Here is a 17,424-nt window from a genome sequence, read left to right on the forward strand (position 1 = left end):
TTTGGGGATTTCATACTGGTGGCGAATGGTGAGCCTAGCATTCTTGTCAAAAGAAGATGAGATTTGAATATACCAGGGGGTGATCGTTTCTTCGGCCATAGAGGGAAGTAAAAGTTAAAAGAGCAATAGACTACTTACTGGAGTCAAGGAAAGAGATCACTGGAAAGCAGTAAGCACGAGAATTGATCAGAGACTGCAGCAAAAGAAGAAACGTTAAGACAGGGAAGAAAGGAACAGAATCGGTGAGAAGATGAAGGGTTTAGGGTTTAGAGGACACACAACTGTCGTCGGATCAGAACACCGCTTTTCAATAGACACCGTGGATTATAAGAAAAAGGGCAAGTGCTAGTGTTACACTAAAAAAGAAGGGAGACACGTGTCATGTAATCATAAGTGGACATTTATGTTGGACGCGACAAATCGTATCACTCAAGGGTTGGTGAGACCTCGTCTTGAGCCTGCAACATTCTCTTACCATTAAAAAACTAATCATGATCAAGGGAATTCTGAAGAAAAGGGGCATAGTTTACTGTGCGCAATAAAGAAGGATGGATTGAGTTTGATAGAACTCGGATCGAGGACAAAAATTGAAAAATGAGGAGAACCATTTACGCACAAAACATTGTTTTAGTGTTATTATAAAGCAGGAGATAATATCGATCAAGGTAACCCTGTCTATAATAGATAGGTTAATATCGATCGGGATAGACTTATCTATAATAGGCGAGCTAGTATAGATCGGGATAACGCTTGAAGCTAATATCGATCGAGACAACCTTGTCTGTCGCAGACAAGCTAATATCGGCCGAAATAACTTTATCTATAACAGATAGCGTAGTATCGGCTGGGGTAACCTTGTTTATAATAAACAAGCTAATATCGGCCGGGATAACTTTATCTATAACAGATAGCGTAGTATCGACCAGGATACCCTTGTTTGCAATAAATAAGATAATATCGATCGGAATGACAACGTTTATAATATATAAGTCAATATTGTTCGAGGCATTACATATATTTCTGTGAACTAGAGGGATTCAAGAGAGTCACCCAATTTCATACAAAAGATTGTTCGATTTTACACTTAGAACCTGGTCAAATACATAACATTACACTTTCCTCTCAAAACATTAAAACCTCGAAAGGTTAACAAAAGTTACAAATATAAGCTCTCAAGATACTTAGAAGATTTCAATCCCACCGAAGCCAAACTTGCCAGGGAGCAGAAGTGGGAATATTTTACCTGGCATGAAGGAAGCTTGCCCGGCAACAGAAGTGGCAATATTTTGCCCGGGATGAAGGAAACTATGAAGCAGAGTGGTATCATGAACAAGGAGCGCGAACTTATCTACACCTTGGAGGAAAGGTGACTGAAGAGCATCCTTCCTGCGTGAGACTTTGAGCTCTGCTTCCATAGAGGCCGCCTTAGCCTGTGGATAACAGTGGCTATGCCCTCGTCGGGACGTCCATGGGCCACTTAGTTGGTCCTCCATGAGTAGTGGGAATTCCTCTTAAGCTTGTTGGGTCTCCAGAGCAGTTGTGCCTTCGGTTGGAGATTCTAAATCTCGAGAAATGTCATGTTTTAGGATGGTTTCTTGGACCAGAGAGTTAGCTAAAGCAAAAACTTGAATAAACTCATGTATAGATCTCACCTTGTCAAACAAGAGTCGCCCCCAAAAAGGGGGATCTAAGGCCATACTCTCGGCAGGAAAAAATTAGCGAGGAGGGAAAAGAACTGAGGCAGGTGATGAACGAAGAGAGGGTCGTAGCCCTATTTAAAGGATCAAAGGACCTAAGGAATCACTGTACTGAGGTTCACGGGATCACTGTACTCGGGTTCACAAGATTGTTGTACAAAAAATTCATAAGGTCACTTCAGTACCCGTGGTAGAGTCACGGGTAAAGAAGGAACAAAATCAGACCTGTGTCTAGTCAGTTGGCTACACCTCCTTCGACTAGACTTAAGGGGAAGGCTAGTGATATGGGTTAGGTTTAGTAGGTCCCTGGTGAAAAGAAGAAAGGAGATAATGGAATCTAGGGGAGTAGGCTAGTATCAACCGAGATATACCTCCAGGGAGGTAGGCCAATATCAACTGGAATATACCTCAAAGGAGGTAGGCCAATATCGATCGGGATATACCTCCAGGGAGGTAGACCAATATCGGTCGAGATATACCTCAAAGGAGGTAGGCCAATATTGTTAGTTAGAGCCCTAGAGCCAATCATTTGATGATTATATTATGGACTTATTGTATCATATTCTTATATAAATAAAGGCATTTGTTTTGGTTATTATACTTGTATTGGTGTCAAATAACTAAATATAATAGCGTCCTTGAGTAGAGGGTTCTTACCTATATCAATCGGTTAGTTGAACCGATAGTGAGATGATATAGGGAATACTACTCTTAATCATTCCTAGTCGAGTATTAACATTCAGGGACAATGTTAATGCGACGAGACTAGCATGTAGGTCAACTCGATGACTTGATCTCACAAGTTATGGATATAGAGATATCAAGTTGACACATGGGTATGCATTGGAGAATGTATACTGAATGATCCGCCATGAGAAAGTATCATGGATCGTTATATGAGTGTCATATACTTTCTCATGTGGCTATTAGTATGACTACTAGTCCTTGGACTTGAAGTCACCATGGATCCCTACATAAGGAGTTATGTACTTTGGTTTCGTCAAACGTCACCCGTAACTGGGTGGACTATAAAGGCGATTACTGGGTATGTAACAAATTATGCAGAGGGATGTGAGTGATGTAGATGGGATCTATCCCTCCTATATGACGGGAGTGACATCAATATTCTTGATAGAGTGAGACCACGAAGTGCATGGCCATGCCCAAATGAGTTAATATGAGATATTGAGCTCATTTGATTCAGTGAGTCTACTTGGAGTTCAAGATTTAGATTGATTAGAGGATGACACGGTCTATGCCTCACATTGATCAATCTAGATGTCTAGGATAGAAGAACACTTGTCATATTTTGTGAGGAGTCACAATTAGTAGTCACAAGGTGATGTTGGATCTCAACATTCTTATAACTTGGGTAGTAATAATGTGTTGCTAGATACCGCTCATTACTTATGCTTCTAAATAGGTTTAGGAGCATTGCCAACGTAATAAGAACCTATAGGGTCACACACTAAGGACAATTAGATGGAGATTAGGTTCATATGATGAACCAAGAGGATTAGATTCATGTGATGAATCAAATTGGATTAAGAGTAATCTTAATTGAGCTAATTGAGTTGGACTCAAGTTGATTCATGTGTTCAATGAGTCTAATTTAGATTATGACTCATTGAATCAATTTAATTAAATGAATTAGATTCATTATATTAAATTGGTTTGAATCAAATGGTTAGATTAGATCAACCATGAGAGAGATTTGGTCAAGTGACTTGAGAAGGAAGATGAAAGGTCAAGTTTGACATGACCACTTGCCACCTCATTTGTGAGTAGGCATTAAGTGGCCAATGATGATGTGTTACATCATCATAGTTAGCACATGTGTGTGCCACCTAATGGAGGTTACAAATCCCCTCTTTAATGGCCACATTAAATATGAATGGAGGTTACAATTTCTTTAGTGGCCGGCCACTTTTGTGTTGAATGAAAAAAATTTGATTTTTCATTCAAGGCTCATTCATTCCATCTTCTTCCTCAAGCTCTCTCCTCAAGTTCTCCCTCTCCTCTCTTGGCCGAACCTTACCAAGGTGCTAGCACACCTTTGTGTTAGGTTTTCTCCACCTACTTGTTCGTGTGGATACTTCTAGAGGGTTGTACACTTGACAACCTCGAGATCCAACATCACTTGGAAGAGCGGGATACGCGAAGGGCTTCACATCAAGGGTAATTCCTTCTCTTAGTTTAGAACTAGCATAAAACTCGTACTCGTAATGTTTTTCAAAAGTTTTACTTCGCACGGATCGGGTGGCATGGGGGTTTCGGGGTTTCCGTGACGCAAAAAAGCGGTTTTCGCGGTCCGAAAAATCTAACAAATATCGACCGAGATATACCTCAAGGGAGATAGGCCAATATCGGTCGAGATATACCTCAAGGGAGGTAGGCCAATATCGATAGGGATATACCTCCAGGGAGGAAGGCCAATATTGGCTGAGATATACCTCAAGGGAGGTAGACCAATATCGACCGAGATATACCTCCAGGGAGGAAGGCCAATATCGGCCGAGATATACTTCCAAGTAGGCAGGCCACTATCGACCAAGATATACCTCAAAGGAGGTAGGCCAATATCGATCGGGATATACCTCCAGAGAGATAGGCTAATATCGGACGAGATATACCTCAAAGGTGTAAAACCCACGAAATGATAAACTATACCTATAGGTATAGTTCTTTTAAGAATAAAGGGGAAATGGAAATAGAACTAAAAAGAAATAAAAAGAAAGAGAGGTTAAGGTTTGAACCTTGAACCTCCCACAAATGATGAAGTTAAATTGGTGTATGGTAACCACTAGAGTAATGAATAATATATGAATAGAAAAGAATGGAAATTGTAGTTAAAAGTGAGAGTATAATTAAGTAAGGGAACAAGAGAAAAGCAAGTAGCTTTCCTCCTCTTCCTCTTGGTTAAGAAAAGAAGCAAGCAAAAGACAAGTTGCCTTTCTTCCTTCTTTTCTCTATTTTCATGGGAATTAAGAGAGTGAGAAGATAGAGAAGGCAAGGGGATGAATTGTGACACTTTTCATCCTCATTGGAATAAATAGGATTGAGGGAAAGAAAGTTGGTTAATTCTTCCTCCTTCTTCTTCCTCCTCCTTCATTCTCCTTCTTACTTCACCACCGAAACCTAAACCTCTCCCTCTCTCATTTCCGAAAATCCAAGCTAAGGTTTTTCTTGCTAAGAAAAACTAATTCACAAGATGGAGTCCTCAAGATCTACTCCTTACAAGCAAGAGAAGAAAAGAGAGAACTAGGAAGAGAAGTTTCTTCTTCCTCTTCACAAGGGTACCATCTTCCTTAGGAAAAATAAGCAAGAGGAAGTAAGTATCCCCTCACCTGTGGTACAAATTGTTTATGTGTTTTCCATGAGGTTAGAATGCTTGAAAAACCTAGGAACACTTCTTGAAACTTTCGGCCAAAACTTGAATAAAGGATTTAGAGATGTTTAAGACCTAACTAAGCATGCTTAATATGTTCTTATGATATGTACCCTAGTATAGATGTTTCTTATGCTTGTATGCTTACCTAAAACTTAGATCCATGCTCTTGAACTTTCGGCCAAAGTGTGACCAAAAGATTAGGAAGGCTTAAGACCAAAACTAAACATGCTCACTATGTCCTCATGATATGTACCCTATGATAAGAGATTAGTTTGGTTTTTTTTATGCTTGTATGTTGCTTTAAACCTAAATTAATGCTTATGAAGTGTTCGGCTATGATAGAGAAATTGACTAGGAGAAGCTAAAAATCTAGTCTACCATGATCATGACTTGATTATTAATAGGTTATGAAGAGTACTTAGTGTTTTCCCACTTGTATGTTGATTTGAACCCAAATGCATACCACCTAAGGGAATTAGGGTTTCAGCCATGATAGAAATGAAGACCTAGAAGTGTTTAAAAATTTAAGCTATCTTGCTCATGACTTTCCTTATGAAAAGGTAGGAAGATTTCTTAGGGTTTCATGCTTGTAGGTTGTTTGGAACCTTGATATGTTGCACTTTAGGGTTTGGCCATGATGAGAATTAAGACCTAGGAGAGCTTAAGACTTACTCCAACATGCTCATGACTCTTTTTATGGCATGATATAAAGCCAACTTAGGGTTATCATGTTTTGAATGTTGCTTGAAATCTAGATACATGCCTCCTTATGTTTCGGCCATGATTAATTTTAGGGTCCAAGGAAGCTTAAAATTTAATCTAGCATGCTCATGGATTCCCATATGATATGATATGAAGTTAGCTTGATATTCAAATGCTTGTATGTTGTTTAGAGCTCAATTTCTTTCTCCTTGAACTTTCGCCCATGATGAGAATTAAAGACCTAGGAAAGCTTAAAATTTGATTTAACATGCTTATGACTTTCCTTATGATATGACATGAAATTAACATGATGTTCTCATGCTTGTATGTTGTTTAGAGCTTAATTTCCTTCTTCATGAACTTTCGGCCATGTTGGAATTAAGGACCTAGGAAAGCTTAAAATTTAATTTAACATGCCCATGACTTTCCTTATTATATGATATGAAGTTAACATGATATTCATATGCTTGTATGTTGTTTAGAACTTAGGTTCATGCTCCTTAATATTCGGCCAGAACAAGATTTATATACCAAGGAAGCTTAGAACCTAAACAAAACATGCTCAAGATGTTCCTTAAAGTATATAATATGAAATTGGTTTAGGGTTCATATGCTTTTGTGCCACTTGTAACCTAGGTTCATGCTTTACAATGATTCGGCCATAACTAGGTTAAAAGACCTAGGGAGCTTGGAACCTAACTATATATGCTCATGATGTTCTTTATGATAAATGCTATGAAATTGATTTAGGGTTCATATGCTTTCATGTTGCTTGTACCCTAGGGCAATACTTTGAATGTTTCGGCCTCCCTATAGAATTTGGTGATTGAGATCCGATTATGAATTATTATGTGCCTCATATGCTACGTTATGAATTAAGTGATGTTAGTTAATGATCCCATGCATGATTATGTTTCTCTATGATAGGTGATGTGTTCATTTATGTATGCTTATGAACCATGCATGATAATGTCTCTTATAATGGGCTATGTGCTCAAGTATGCATGCTTTATGATATGACAAGTAATATGCTCATTTATGTATGCTTATGATCCATGCATGATAATGTCTCTTATGATGTGCTATGTGCTCAAGTATGCATGCTTTATGATATGACAAGTAATATGCTCATTTATGTATGCTTATGATCTATGCATGATAATGTCTCTTATGATGTGCTATGTGCTCAAGTATGCATTCTTTATGATATGACAAGCAAAGGCCTAAGAGTTGCTTCCCTAATAGTTGGGACTAAGAGCAATCTTTATGATATGACAAGTAAAGGCCTAAGAGTTGCTTCCCTTTTTGTTGGGACTAAGAGCACTCTTCATGATATGATAAGATATGATATGCTATTTTACTTTGTATTGCTTGTACCAAGGGTGGGCTCCATAAGCGCCCCTAGGCCGACGGACTATGAACGGGTCTAGTAATAAGGGATGGGCTCCTTAGTACGCCCCTAGGTCGACGGTCGTAGTACGGACCTAGTTCCCTAGTTAGTTCAGGACTAGCTACCCTGTCCTAGGGATTGCGCGTATTTATGTATGTATGTGGTATAAGCCGGGCCCTCATGATGATATCATGTTCAAGTAATATATGATATGTTTTAAGACATCTTGCACATGACATGACATATGTTTTAAAAGGCATCTTGCATGGTATTTCTTTATGATATGATATGCTCTTATGATTTATATGACATGATGCTCTTTTATTTATGATATGATACATCATGATATTTCTTTATGACATGATATGCTCTTATGATTTATATGACATGATGCTCTTTTATTTATGATATGATACATCATGATATTTCTTTATGATATGACATGCTCTTATGATTTATATGACATGATGCTCTTTTATATATGATATACTACATCATGATATTTTTTTTATGATATGATATGCTCCTATGATTTATATGACATGATGCTCGTATGATTTATGATATGATATAGCATGATGTTCTTTATGAGATGATATGTTATGATGCTATGTTTACATGATATGATGTTTAGATGATTATGTCTCCATTGTTATATGCTTATGTGATTATGATACGAAATACGTTTTTGTGAGTAGGAAAGGATCTTACTAAGCCTGTGTGCTTATAGCTTACTTTCCTTGTACCACAGATAAAGGCAAAGAATGGATAAACTAAGGGAGCCGTAGGAGAGGCAAGAGATGTGTGTGGTGGTGGCTCGGCTAAGAAAAAGAAAAAAAAAAGACCTGCTTATGTTATTTTATGTTGACATTAACTAAGTTTATCTATGTTAATGTTCCGCATGATTTCATGATACTTATAAATAAGTTCTTCCGCTGTTTTATTTTAAGAAAAAAGAAATTTTAATATGCAAGTATCAAGTAACCCCGCCCTACTAGCAGGAGGGGCGGGCTTTACAAGTTGGTATCAGAGCCAAGTTAGCCTTCCCGCTACACACACATCAAGCCTCCATCCTGCTGCTCCAAGTAAGACTTTCTGTACTTACTCTATTCTATTTATGCATGATAAGAGATGTTTTTAGTATCCATGAACCTAAGTATGACTGATATAGATTTCCTTTATGTATGATAAGCGATGTTAAATGTGCACGAATATAAGTAGGGATAACTATAGACTTATGCTAGCCTTATTGTTATTTATGGAAATAGATATGGCTAGAAGACGCGGTAACAGGACCGAGGAGACAATGACTCCACCAGATCTAACCTAAGTGGTCACGGATCTCCAGCGTCAGATCACGGAACAACAACAAGTGATCACTGCTTTGATGGGTCAGCAAAGAAATCCTGTCACCCCACCAGCGAATCAGAATGCAGTGCCCGTCATACCAATAGCTGCACCAGTACCACCGGTAGTCCCTGCCCTAGTGGTCCGACAGGAGACCTACTTGATACCGTGGCTAAGGCTGAAGCCGGAGAACTTCTCGGGTACTTGTGAACCATGGGACGCCCAGGCCTGGTTCAAGACAGTGGAAAGTATAATGGAACTGCTGGACTAGCCTGTACCAGAAAAGATCAAGTGCGTATCATTTTGCTTCTTTGGAGACACAAGAATGTGGTGGGAAAGAGTTAAGGTTAAGAGACAGGTTAATCAGATGAACTGGATGGACTTCGAGGCAGAGTTCTTTGAGGAATTCTTCCATATGCGAGTAACAAACAGGCATTACGACGAGTTCACCGAGTTCCGGCAAGGTGACTTATCAATTAACGAAGCAATGAAGCGCTTCAACTGTCTCACACGCCTCTGCCCAGACTTGGTCAATACGGAAAGAGAAAGGGTCAGACTGATGCTAAAAATGCTCCGACCCGAGATAGCTTTGAACGTGGCCGACGGAATTAATAGACCGCAGACTACAGAAGATCTGGTCAGCAGTGCTTTGATCACCAAACACTATCAGAAGGCAATGAATGAGAATAAGAATCAAGCACAGACAGAAGGACAGAAATCTCAAGGTACCAGAGCAAACTGGAAAGGAAACTCCAATGGAAAGAGAAAGCAATGGAACAACACTAAAGGAGGTTCAGCGAATAAGCAACCTAAATATCCTCAGTGTAACATTTGTGGGAAGCAGCATTCCGGAGTATGCCACAAGGGTACAAGAAAGTGTTACAGTTGCGGATGGGAGGGACATATGGCCAGGGACTGCCCTATCCAGTCCCAGACACCATCCCAGCAGTATAACCAGAATAGGAGTGCCCCCTCACAGCTACACCAGATGCAAGCTGCCTTGGAAGGAACTCCGATTGGTCAAGGGAGACTGGAATCCCCGCCAGCTACGACGAACGCCAGGGTTTTCTCTCTTACCAAAGATGATGTGGCGAGTGCCTCTATAGTTGTCACAGGTCAGCTGCCTATTTTCAGTCAGTATGCTAATGTGTTATTTGATACTGGGGCGACACACCCGTTTGTCTCTACACCCTTCATGGAGAAGTTAGAGATACCACCACAAGCCTTAAATGGCAAATTTTTAACGACCCTGCCTTCGGGAGAAGTAATGCCATCTACTCATATGTTGCGGGCCGCGCCCATTAGAATCGCAAGCAGAGAACTCTACTGTGATCTGATAGTGCTTGACATGCAGGATTATGATAGTATATTGGGCATGGATTTCCTGAGCAAGTATGGAGCTTCGATCGAGTGCCGTAAAAGAAAAGTAGTTTTCCGACCAGAAGATGAAATGATATTTGAATTTATTGGGGAACCAAGGAAAGAAACTGGGAGATTCTTATCAGCCATTAAGGCACAAAAGATGTTAAATAAGAGATGTACTGGATTTCTAGCACGCGTGGTTGACACAAGTCAAGCTGAAGACTAGAAACTAGAAAATGTCAGAGTAGTATGCAACTATCCGGAAGTGTTTCCCGATGAACTGCCAGGGTTAGCCCCCGATAGAGAAATAGAATTTGAGATCGAATTGATTCCTGGTACTAAACCGATCTCTAAAGCACCTTATCGTATGGCGCCGACTGAGTTGAAGGAACTTTAGGGACAGCTACTAGAGTTACTTGACAAGGGACTTATTTGCCCGAGTCACTCTCCTTGGGGAGCTCCGGTACTGTTCGTGAAAAAGAAGGATGGGTTTATGCGAATGTGTATAGACTACCGAGCGCTAAATAATGTGACAGTCAAGAATAGGTACCCTCTTTCACGGATCGACGACCTGTTCGACCAACTAAAGAGTGAAACCGTTTTCTCAAAGATTGACCTAAGGTCCGGCTATCATCAAGTGAAAGTGAAATAGGATGATATACCAAAGACGACATTTCGAACGAGATACGGACACTATGAGTTCATAGTTATGCCTTTCGGAGTGACAAATGCTCCGGCTGTATTTATGGATCTGATGAATCGAGTGTTTACAGCATATCTCGATAAATTTATCATCATCTTCATTGACGATATTCTCATTTATTCGAGAACCCAAGAAGAGCATGCTAAACACCTGAATACCGTACTACAGATTCTTCGAGAGAAACAACTATATGCAAAGTTCTCTAAATGCGAGTTTTGGATCGATTGAATATCATTCTTGGGTCATGTCATCTCCAAGGACGGAGTAATGGTAGATCCAAATAAGATCGAGGCTGTAAGTAACTGGAACAGGCCAAAGAATGTCAGTGAAATCAGAAGTTTTCTCGGGTTAGCAGGCTACTACCGGAAGTTTGTAGAGGACTTCTCTAAAATTGCAGCCCCTATGACAGTTCTCACCAAGAAGAACAAAAAGTATGAATGGAAGGATGAATGCGAGAAGAGCTTCACGGAATTGAAAAGGAGACTGACCAGTGCTCCAATCCTTACTCTTCCGGAAAGTAACAAAGGCTTCGATATGTACAGCGACACTTCCAAATTAGGACTTGGAGCTGTACTCATGCAAGACAGCAAGGTCATTGCCTACGCCTGTAGACAACTCAAAGAGCATGAAAAGAATTACCCCACTCATGACTTAGAACTAGCAGCCGTGGTCTTCGCTCTCAAGACATGAAGACATTATTTATATGGGGTCCGGTGTAAGATTTATACCGACCACCAGAGTCTGAAATATTTCTTCACCCAAAAAGATCTGAATATGAGACAACGCAGATGGCTCGAGTTAGTTAAGGATTATGACTGCGAGATCTTTTATCATCTCGGAAAAGCGAACAAAGTGGCCGATGCACTTAGCAGGAAGACATGTGCCACCTGATGAGCTATTTTAAGTTCGAGGACGAACTTTCTATGAGGTATGGGGTACTATAACACCCACGAAATGATAAACTATACCTATAGGTATAGTTCTTTTAAGAATAAAAGGGAAATGGAAATAGAACTAAAAAGAAATAAAAAGAAAGAGAGGTTAAGGTTTGAACCTTGAACCTCCCACAAATGATGAAGTTAAATTGGTGTATGGTAACCACTAGAGTAATGAATAATATATGAATAGAAAAGAATGGAAATTGTAGTTAAAAGTGAGAGTATAATTAAGTAAGGGAACAAGAGAAAAGCAAGTAGCTTTCCTCCTCTTCCTCTTGGTTAAGAAAAGAAGCAAGCAAAAGACAAGTTGCCTTTCTTCCTTCTTTTCTCTATTTTCATGGGAATTAAGAGAGTGAGAAGATAGAGAGGGCAAGGGGATGACTTGGGACACTTTTCATCCTCATTGGAATAAATAGGATTGAGGGAAAGAAAGTTGGTTAATTCTTCCTCCTTCTTCCTCCTCCTTCTTTCTCCTTCTTCTTCCTCCTCCTTCTTTCTCCTTCTTCCTTCTCCACCGAAACCTAAACCTCTCCCTCTCTCATTTCCAAAAATCCAACCTAAGGTTTTTCTTTCTAAGAAAAGCTAATTCATAAGAAGGAGTCCTCAAGATCTACTCCTTACAAGCAAGAGAAGAAAAGAGAGAACTAGGAAGAGAAGTTTCTTCTTCCTCTTCACAAGGGTACCATCTTCCTTAGGAAAAACAAGCAAGAGGAAGTAAGTATCCCCTCACCTGTGGTACAAGTTGTTTATGTGTTTTCCATGAGGTTAGAATTCTTGAAAAACCTAGGAACACTTCTTGAAACTTTCGGTCAAAACTTGAATAAAGGATTTAGAGAAGTTTAAGACCTAACTAAGCATGCTTAATATGTTCTTATGATATGTACCTTAGTATAGATGTTTCTTATGCTTGTATGCTTACCTAAAACTTAGATCCATGCTCTTGAACTTTCGGCCAAAGTGTGAATAAAAGATTAGGAAGGCTTAAGACCAAAACTAAACATGCTCACTATGTCCTCATCATATGTACCCTATGATAAGAGATTAGTTTGGTTTTTTTTGTATGCTTGTATGTTGCTTTAAACCTAAATTCATGCTTATGAAGTGTTCGGCTATGATAGAGAAATTGACTAGGAGAAGTTAAAAATATAGTCTACCATGATCATGACTTGTTTATTAATATGTTATGAAGAGTACTTAGTGTTTTCCCACTTGTATGTTGATTGGAACCCAAATGCATGCCACCTAAGGGAATTAGGGTTTCGTCCATGATAGAAATGAAGACCTAGAAGTGTTTAAAAATTTAAGCTATCATGCTCATGAATTTCCTTATGAAAAGGTAGGAAGATTTCTTAGGGTTTCATGCTTGTAGGTTGTTTGGAACCTTGATATGTTGCACTTTAGGGTTCGGCCATGATGAGAATTAAGTACTAGGAGAGTTTAAGACTTACTCCAACATGCTCATGACTCTTTTTATGGCATGATATAAAGCTAACTTAGGGTTATCATGTTTTGAATGTTGCTTGAAATCTAGATACATGCCTCCTTATGTTTCGGCCATGATTAATTTTAGGGTCCAAGGAAGCTTAAAATTTAATCTAGCATGCTAATGGATTCCCATATGATATGATATGAAGTTAGCTTGATATTCATATGCTTGTATGTTGTTTAGAGCTCAATTTCTTTCTCCTTGAACTTTCACCCATGATGAGAATTAAAGACCTAGGAAAGCTTAAAATTTGATTTAACATGCTTATGACTTTCCTTATGATATGACATGAAGTTAACATGATGTTCTCATGCTTGTATGTTGTTTAGAGCTTAATTTCCTTCTTCATGAACTTTCGGCCATGTTGGAATTAAGGACCTAGGAAAGCTTAAAATTTAATTTAACATGCCCATGACTTTCCTTATGATATGATATGAAGTTAACATGATATTCATATGCTTGTATATTGTTTAGAACTTAGTTTCATGCTCCTTAATATTCGGCCAGAACAAGATTTAAATACCTAGGAAGCTTAGAACCTAAACAAAACATGCTCATGATGTTCCTTAAAGTATATAATATGAAATTGGTTTAGGGTTCATATGCTTTTGTGCCACTTGTAACCTAGGTTCATGCATTACAATGTTTCGGCCATAACTAGGTTAAAAGACCTAGGGAGCTTGGAACCTAACTATATATGCTCATGATGTTCTTTATGATAAATGCTATGAAATTGATTTAGGGTTCATATGCTTTCATGTTGCTTGTACCCTAGGGCAATACCTTGAATGTTTCGGCCTCCCTATAGAATTTGGTGATTGAGATCCGATTATGAATCATTGTGTGACTCATATGCTACGTTATGAATTAAGTGATGTTAGTTAATGATCCCATGCATGATTATGTTTCTCTATGATAGGTGATGTGTTCATTTATGTATGCTTATGAACCATGCATGATAATGTCTCTTATGATGGGCTATGTGCTCAAGTATGCATGCTTTATGATATGACAAGTAATATGCTTATTTATGTATGCTTATGATCCATGCATGATAATGTCTCTTATGATGTGCTATGTGCTCAAGTATGCATGCTTTATGATATGACAAGTAATATGCTCATTTTTGTATGCTTATGATCCATGCATGATAATGTCTCTTATGATGTGCTATGTGCTCAAGTATGCATGCTTTATGATATGACAAGCAAAGGCCTAAGAGTTGTTTCCCTAATAGTTGGGACTAAGAGCACTCTTTATGATATGACAAGTAAAGGCCTAAGAGTTGCTTCCCTTTTTGTTGGGACTAAGAGCACTCTTCATGATATGACAAGATATGATATGCTATGTTATGACATGAACCATGATATGCTATTTTACTTTGTATGGCTTGTACCAAGGGTGGGCTCCATAAGCGCCCCTAGGCTGACGGACTATGAACGGGTCTAGTAAAAAGGGATGGGCTCCTTAGTACGCCCCTAGGTCGACGGTCGTAGTACGGACCTAGTTCCTTAGTAGGTTCGGGGCTAGCTACCCTGTCCTAGGGATTGCGCCCATTTATATATGTATGTGGTACAAGTCGGGCCCTCATGATGATATTATGTTCAAGTACTATATGATATGTTTTAAGACATCTTGCACAAGACATGACATATATTTTAAAAGGCATCTTGCATGGTATTTCTTTATGACATGATATGCTCTTATGATTTATATGACATGATGCTCTTTTATTTATGATATGATACATCATGATATTTCTTTATGACATGATATGCTCTTATGATTTATATGACATGATGCTCTTTTATTTATGATATGATACATCATGATATTTCTTTATGATATGACATGCTCTTATGATTTATATGACATGATGGTCTTTTATTTATGATATGCTACATCATGATATTTCTTTATGATATGATATGCTCCTATGATTTATATGACATGATGCTCTTTTGATTTATGATATGATATAGCATGATGTTCTTTATGAGATGATATGTTATGATGCTATGTTTACATGATATGATGTTTAGATGATTATGTCTCCATTGTTATATGCTTATGTGATTATGATATGAAATATATTTTTGTGAGTAGGAAAGGATCTTACTAAGTCTGTGTGCTTATAACTTACTTTCTTTGTACCACAGATAAAGGCAAAGAATGGATAAACTAGGGGAGCCGCAGGAGAGGCAAGAGATGTGTGTGGTGGTGGCTCGGCTAAGAAAAAGAAAAAAAAGACCTGCTTATGTTATTTTATGTTGACATGAACTAAGTTGATCTATGTTAATGTTCCGCATGATTTCATGATACTTATAAATAAGTTCTTCCGCTGTTTTATTTTAAGAAAAAGAAATTTTAATATGGAAGTATCAATTAACCCCGCCCTACTGGCAGGTGGGGCGGGTGTTACGAAAGGAGGTAGGCCAATATCGATCCGGATATACCTCCAGAGAGGTAGGTTAATATCGACCGAGATATACCTCAAAGAAGGTAGGCCAATATCGATCGGGATATACCTCCAAAGAGATAGGCCAATATCGGTCGAGATATACCTCAAAGGAGGTAGGCCAATATCGATCAGGATATACCTCCAGGGAGGCAGGCCAATACCGACTGGGACATACCTCCAGGGAGGCAGGCCAATATCGACCGAGATATACCTCCAGGGAGGAAGGCCAATATCGACCGAGATATACTTCCAAGTAGCTAGGCCAATACTGACCGAGACATACCTTGAGAGAGGTAAGCTAGTCTTGGCTGGATAATACCTTGAAAAGGATATGCCAATATTGGTCGAGATTACATACTTAATAAAATACATCCCAATATCGGCTAGGATAATAAACTTAGAGGGGTGTAGACCAGTATTGCCCAAGAAACATCATGAGAGGTAATAATAATTGATCGGACCTAGTCTGAGTTTGATCTCGACCGATACAAGGAGCAATGTTATATTTAGCTGTCTATGATATAGCAAAGACAGGAAGGGCAAGCAGGAATGATAGATGCACTCTGAAATAACTTATGAAACAGGACAGAAGTAAATATTTCAAATAAAGTAGTTTAATGAAGATATTTGTAGTATGTGATTGTATAACAGGTTTGCTAATGTGGCGGGAGGAAGACTTCTAGATTTTTCTACAGGTACTAGACGACAAAGAAGGTACATCTGGGGTACAAAAAAGATTCCTTAAAAATCATTTTCCACAAGTACACAGCTTAGGTCATCTCATAACAAACTCTAACGAACCGGGGTACACTTCATGACTACGGAGGTTATATGAAGTGGTATAAAAGGGGGAATCCTCTCCATTGGTGAGGTAAGTTCACATCACTGCTCACATTCATAACCCTAGTTTTCAACTACTGTTCATCTTCTTCTTCCTTTTTTCCCACACAAAGAGAGATCACTAACTTAAGCATCGGAGGGCCTAGCCAGGGATTCCCACCCCGGTCTTAAGTCATTGACGATAGTGTTGGTTGGTCTCTTGTGCACAGGAAGCCTTGGAAGCTCCGGATCTGGGTTTTCTTCAGTCGGATTTCTTTCTCGCCATTGGAGCTTCGCACCAGAAGGACATTCCGTGACTTCATTCTCTTAGATCCGCTTTGGGTTTCTCGGATCGGTGTTCTATAGGTATTATTTTTCACCAGCAGTAGGTTTTTTCTCCCAACTTTCCGTTTTGTCAAGCTTCTCAGACAGGATCACAATGGTACAAATATTTTGATTTATACATGATTCAAAATGGATATAGGAGATGTGAGTATGACTGCTGATTCGTATTTTTATGTACTTTGGTTTAGATTCGTATTTTTATGAAAAATATAGATCTGTAAACTTTCTGATTGTTAGCTAGAGCCCTAGAGCCAATCATTTGATGATTGTATTATGGACTTATTGTATCATATTTTTTATATTAATAAAGGCATTTGTTTGGTTATTATACTTACTTGTATTGGTGCCAAATAAACTAAGTATAATAACGTCCTTGAGTAGAAGGTTCTTACCTATATCAATCGATTGGTTGAATCGATAGTGAGATGATATAGGGAACACTACTCTTAATCATTCCTAGTCGAGTATTAACATTCAGGGACAATGTTAATGCAATAAGACTAGCATGTAGGTCAACTCGATGACTTGATCTCACAAGTCATGGATATAGAGATATCAAGTTGACACATGGGTATACATTCTCTAATGTATACTGAATGACCCGCCATGAGAAAGTATCATGGATCGTTATATGAGTGTCATATACTTTCTCATGTGGCTATTAGTATGACTACTAGTCCTTAGACCTGAAGTCACCATGGTTCCCTACATAAGGAGTTATGTACTTTGGTTTCGTCAAACGTCACCCGTAACTGGGTGGACTATAAAGGCGATTACTGGGTA

Source organism: Zingiber officinale, chromosome 2A (assembly GCF_018446385.1).
Source record: "Zingiber officinale cultivar Zhangliang chromosome 2A, Zo_v1.1, whole genome shotgun sequence".
In the NCBI taxonomy this organism is placed as follows: domain Eukaryota; kingdom Viridiplantae; phylum Streptophyta; class Magnoliopsida; order Zingiberales; family Zingiberaceae; genus Zingiber; species Zingiber officinale.